This window comes from Mesoplodon mirus (assembly GCF_964341445.2).
Source record: "Mesoplodon mirus genome assembly, chromosome: 16".
Classification (NCBI taxonomy): domain Eukaryota; kingdom Metazoa; phylum Chordata; class Mammalia; order Artiodactyla; family Ziphiidae; genus Mesoplodon; species Mesoplodon mirus.
The window spans coordinates 9,164,483-9,170,482 of NC_138992.1; positions in this window are offsets into that span (position 1 = coordinate 9,164,483).

A 6,000-nucleotide genomic window follows, 5' to 3' on the forward strand; every position below is an offset into this window, starting at 1 on the left:
CACAGTGCCCAGGAAGGCAAAGGAGGATACGATGCAGAATGACAGACATCTCTGCTTACATTGTTCAAAAAAGATGCAAATCCCAGAGGCCCTGAGATAGTTTGGCCCATAATGGGTTTGGTTTTTTCATTGTTTTTTTTTTTTTTTTAATCCCCTTGGCCCTTTGGTTTTGTATAGTTGCCAGAAATAAAATCAGCATCCATGGATCCTGAGGAAGGAAGGAAGGACAAAGTCAGGAATAATAATATCCTGATGATTGGATCACATATACCACACCTAAGTGTTTTCCTAGTTAGTACACGTAGGCTTTTGGTAACACAGTTACCATACAGACCCCCTTTCCCTGTCAAATCCCCTGGATCAAGTTCTGCCTCTGTATCACCCCTCCCCTCACCCCCAATTTCTAGAGGACTGATTCTGCCACCACCTTCTTAGTACTTAGGCTAAGAGTGTTTGCCTCTCCTGGACCTCTTTTTTTTTTTTTTTTGCGGTACGCGGGCCTCTCACCGTTGTGGCCTTTCCCGTTGCGGAGCACAGGCTCTGGACGCGCAGGCTCAGCGGCCATGGCTCACGGGCCCAGCCGCTCTGCGGCACGTGGGATCCTCCCGGACCGGGGCACAAACCCGTGTCCCCTGTATCGGCAGGCAGACTCTCAACCACTGTGCCACCAGGGAAGCCCCAGTGCTCCTCTCTTAAAGCCCGATTTGAACTGGAAGGAATTGGGCTTTATCCATCTCCATGTCCGCACACTTCCCAGCTCTCGTTCTTACACACTGTGTAGGGCCAACACCAAGGTGAGCCACTAGGTAGATCCCTCTTCCAGAAAGGATGCCTGCCTGATAATATCGGTTAAGATGATGTTAGAAAGATCGTTGTCAACATCCTATCAGAGTATTTGCTTTTAGACCAAATTGCTCAAAATAGCTCTGCTTCATGTTTAGTCCAGTATTTGTTCCAATTTCCAAATCAAGCACTGAGACGATTCACTTTTAATTAGCATGCATTTTCGTGTTCAAAGATGTGTGTGTATATATATATATATATATATATATATTTTTTTTTTTTTTTTTTTTTGGCTGCGTTGCGTCTTCATTGCTGCGCGCAGGCTTTCTCTAGTTGCGGCGAGCAGGGGCTACTCTTCCTTGTGGTGCGCAGGCTTCTCATTGCAGTGGCTTCTTTTGTAGCGGAGCATGGCCTCTAGGTGCACGGGCTTCAGTCGTTGTGGCACGTGGGCTCAGTAGTTGTGGCTCACTGGCTCTAGAGTGCAGGTTCAGTAGTTGTAGTGCACAGGCTTAGTTGCTCCGCAGCACGTGGGATCTTCCCAGACCAGGGCTCAAACCCATGTCCCCTGCATTGGGAGGCAGATTCTTAACCACTGCACCACCAAGGAAGTACAGTGTTCAAAGGTATTTGCCAGCAAATTTACAGTTTATAGGAAATAACTGGAAGGTTATTTACTTCTCCCAAAAGCTTATTCCCAAAAGGTCATAATGACGCACATTGATGCTCTCGTTGCTTAGTTTTCTTTCTCACTAAATATTTATATCAGTAACGTGCCCTTCTTGTTTCATTTCTTTCCATTCTATTTCTACCATTGCCTAATAGTGACTTAGGGCTCTCTGGTTCTTATGAGGCATCAAAAGTGCAGACTTTGGACTTGGAAAACGTGGGTCTGAATACTGCCTTCCCCCTTACCTGGACTTTTGACATCTTTGACCTCTCTGGACTTAATTTTCCTCAATTTCAAAATCAAGAGACATTCCTGTGTTGTAACATTCTATGAGTCTCCTCAAGGCAGTAGTTCTCAAACTTCACTGAACTTTGGAATCATCAAGGGAGCTTTTAAAAATACCCATGCCTGGGGCTTCCCTGGTGGTGCAGTGGTTGAGGGTCCGCCTACCGATGCAGGGGACATGGGTTCGTGCCCCGGTCCGGGAAGATCCCACATGCCGCGGAGCGGCTGGGCTCGTGAGCCATGGCCACTGAGCCTGCGTGTCCAGAGCCTGTGCTCCACAACGGGAGAGGCCACAACAGTGAGAGGCCCGTGTACCACAAAAAAAAAAAAAAAAAAAAAAAAGTACCCATGCCCGGTTCCCACTCCCTAGATTCTGATGTAGTTTGGTCTGCAGTGTGGCCTGGGTGTGGACCTAATTTAAAAGCTCTCCATATTTTTCTGTGTGTAACCAAAGTGGAGCCCCATTCTCTTAGAAAAGACTTGAAGTATGATGAGACTCTAATCATACATGTCATACATCTCATCAGGCCATTTCTGTTGCCATTTAAGCTCACGCATTTGAGATCACTGCACTCTGAATGCCAGAGTAATTTTCTCGCTACCGTCCTAGCCAAAGTCATTGGAAACACGCGAGAACAATGGAAAAGGATGAGCCTCTAATCCAGAAGGTCATTCCTAACCCCTCTCTGTGCCAACTAGGACAGCACGCAAGGCACACGCTCCTGATCATCCCACGAGCCAAATGTCACAGTCATCTGTGCTTTATAAAGAGAATTGCAAATGGATAGGGAGCAAAATCCTGAGATAATAAGGTTAAGAGTTCTTGATTAGGTCAGACAAAACAGCTGGAAACTTTCCCTTAGAAACACTATCATTTTAAACAATTAGAAGAAAACATTATCTCTCATTGTTATTTACTAAAATGTTAGCTAGCTTTAGCATTTAACACAGGGTATAGTGGAGCTGCTAAAAGGAGAGAGAGGAGAAAGCTCCTTAAACACAAGGGCATTCCTGGCAGTGAGATCCTTTACAAGACTTTTAATGACAAATGGAATCACATCTTATGTATTGGGGTATTCCCTCTACATGGAGCATATTAGGTGCTTAATAAACATTTGAGGAAGAGAGGGAGAAAGAGAGGAACAGAGAGGGAAGAAAGGGGGAGCATAAACATGAAGGACATAAAGATAAGAGGCAAGCATAGATAAATCAAAGTACATGATTCTTTTCCCATATAGGTTATTACAGAATATTGAGTAAAGTTCCCTGTGCTGTACTGTAGGTCCTTGTTGCTTATCTATTTTATAGATAGTGGTGTGTGTAAGCTAATCCCAAACTCCTAATTTGTCCCCCGCCTTCCACGTTTCCCCTCTGGTAACCATAAGTTTGTTTTCGAAATCTGTGAGTCTGTTTCTGTTTTGCAAATAAGTTCATTTTTATCATTTTAAAAATTAGATTCCACATATGAGGCTGTATTAGAAGAGGCTGTTTGTGGTGTATTGGGAAAATGTCCTCAATTTCTTCCCCTGGCTGTGTGCACACTCTTGCAGTTGACTTTGGGACTCTCTTTCTCCAGTCCTAATTCTGGACTGGCCTTGCAACTTGCTTTGGCTAATGGGCCAGCAACAAACATTGTGCAAGCAGAGACTTAGAAAATGTGATGAAGCCTGGGCTCCATTGGAGAAGAGAGGCCCCAATCATCCCAACCATCCCAGACGAGGCCATCATAAGTCAGCCAGCCACAACTGACCCATCAGCTCCACAAAGATTCAACAGTGAATCTAGCCAAGACCAGCATAAGAACCGCCCAGCTGAGAACAGCCCAAACTGTCAACGCACAGTGGCATGAGCTAAATAACTTGTTGTTACTTTAAGCCACCAGATTTGAGGGTGGTTAGTTATGAACCCCATGATCCTGATTAATATAGCTAACTATAATATAATATAACTAACTAATCCCTGTTGTATACAATTAATCACGGGGGGTATAATTTATCAAGATCTCAGTATGTGCCAAGTACTGTACTGAGTACCTTACCTCCATTTTCTGACAAAATGCTCACAGAACCTTTGAGTAGATAAGTATGAGTATCCCATTGATTTAATAGAGGAAACTGAAGCTTGGAGAGATTAAATAGGTCTCAAAAGTCATATGTAAGTAATGGCCCTGGAATTTGAACTCAGGTCTGTGCATCCCCAAACCTAAGCTCTTAACTACAGAAAATATAGAGTCAGCTGAAGAGCAAATCAGAGCCCAGTAGGAGATGCATATTTAGACTCTGTGGAGTTAGAGACAATGATGATCTCTCTTCCAGTTTGTTTTGCAGAAAAAATTGTCAAGCCCTCAGGGGGAAGAATTGTGTGTTCCATCTGTTTCAATTACCTTAAAGGAAGCCAAGAGGTTTTGTACTGATTCTCTTTTTGTAGGATGGAAGCTGAATGACAGTCACCATGTAGTTTCCTCTCACTTGAGAAGAAGATAGAATTAAGAAATTGTGATGATTGGCTATTGTTTTCAAATAAGTTCTACGTATGTCAGTGTCCATCTTTCTCAGAAAAATGTTTTTTAAAATATTGCATCCAATAGGACATGCAGTGCTTATAGAGTTCCTATGAGAAATTTTCATCCATAAATTGTGCCATCATGGTCTTTAATATAACTAGAGAGGAAGGGAGGGAGAGAGAGAGAGGGAGAGGGAGAGGGAGAGAGAGGGGGAGAGGGAGAGGGAGAGGGAGAGGGAGAGAGAAATCGCACACACAGAAGAGAGCTGCCTCTTAAATTTACCTCAAATGAGGTAATAGCATTATGGTTACATAATCACTGCTAATCATATTTACCTTGAATCATGAACGTAGGGGGAGAGAGCAGGGAGGTTAGTGGTTAGAAATAAAGCCAGTATATTTTATGCCTTTGAAGGAGAAACCCAGTTACAGACAAACCCTACTGTATCTAATGAAATGAGGGAAGGGAGTGGGAGATCTGCTTGGAAACATTAAAAAAAAACCTCACAAGCAGGTGGCTGAAACCACTGTCAGTAATATCAGTAATTCCAAATGTAGTGTGTATGAGATTGTTTTTACTAGAGTATAAAGGAGCAATATTGTGGATAACACTTTGAATGGTCTGTAGGTCTCTTTGTATCTTGGATTTTCAACTCCAACGTTTGTTTCAAAAGAACAAGAATTAGACCTAACCCAGCATTTTAGGTTCTGGACCCCTATCTCGTTCCCTCCTTTTCCCCAACCATTAGGGACTTCTTCCAGATAAGTCACTATTCTGTCAAACATTTGAAGCATGTCCTGAATACTCTTGGCCCCAGTTTTGGGTTCACCCAGCAATGTTTTATAAAAAAATTTTACTTAGTTGATTTACAATGTTTTGTTAGTTTCAGGTGTATAGCACACTGATTCCGTTATACATATACATATATTCATTCTTTTTCAGATTCTTTTCCCATAGAGGTTATTAAAGAATATTGAGTAAAGTTCTGTGTGCTATACAGTAGGTCCTTGTTGGTTATCTGTTTTATATATAGTAGTGTGTGTAAATTAATCCCAAGCTCCTAATTTGTCCCCCTCTTACATGTTTCCCCTTTGGTAACCATAAGTTTATTTTCAAAATCTGTGAACCTGCTTCTGTTTTGTAAATAAATCCATTTATATCATTTTTAAAATTAGATTCCACATATGAGTAATAGCATATGATTTTTGTCTTTCTCTGTCTGACTTACTTCACTTAGTATGATAATCCTTAGGTCCATCCATGTTGCTACAAATGGCATTATCTCATTCTTTTTTTATGGGGCTAAGTAATATTCCATTGTATATATGTACCACATCTTCTCTACCCATTCCCCTGTCATTGGACACTTAGGTTGCTTCCATGTCCTGGCTATTGTAAATAGTGCTGCAATGAACACTGGAGTGCATGTATCTTTTTGAATTATGGTTTTCCCTGGATATATGCCCATCACCAATTGATGATGATAGCAATGTGGTAAGGTAGACAGTAAATAAGTACATGAACAAATATGTCATTACAAATTATTATAAGTGCTATAAAGCAAATTAATAGGGTTCTGGTGATAAAGAGAAATAAGAGTAGAGGGGAGATTTACTTATTAGATAGAGGGGTCAGAGAAGACCTCTCCATTGGTTTGCCAAAGTCCAGGCACTAAGTGTGGTCCATTGCAGAGGCAGACACTAAAGGGATGCATTCTTAATAGAGAAGTTAACGACAGTAATAAAACCAATTAAAAGTGTGT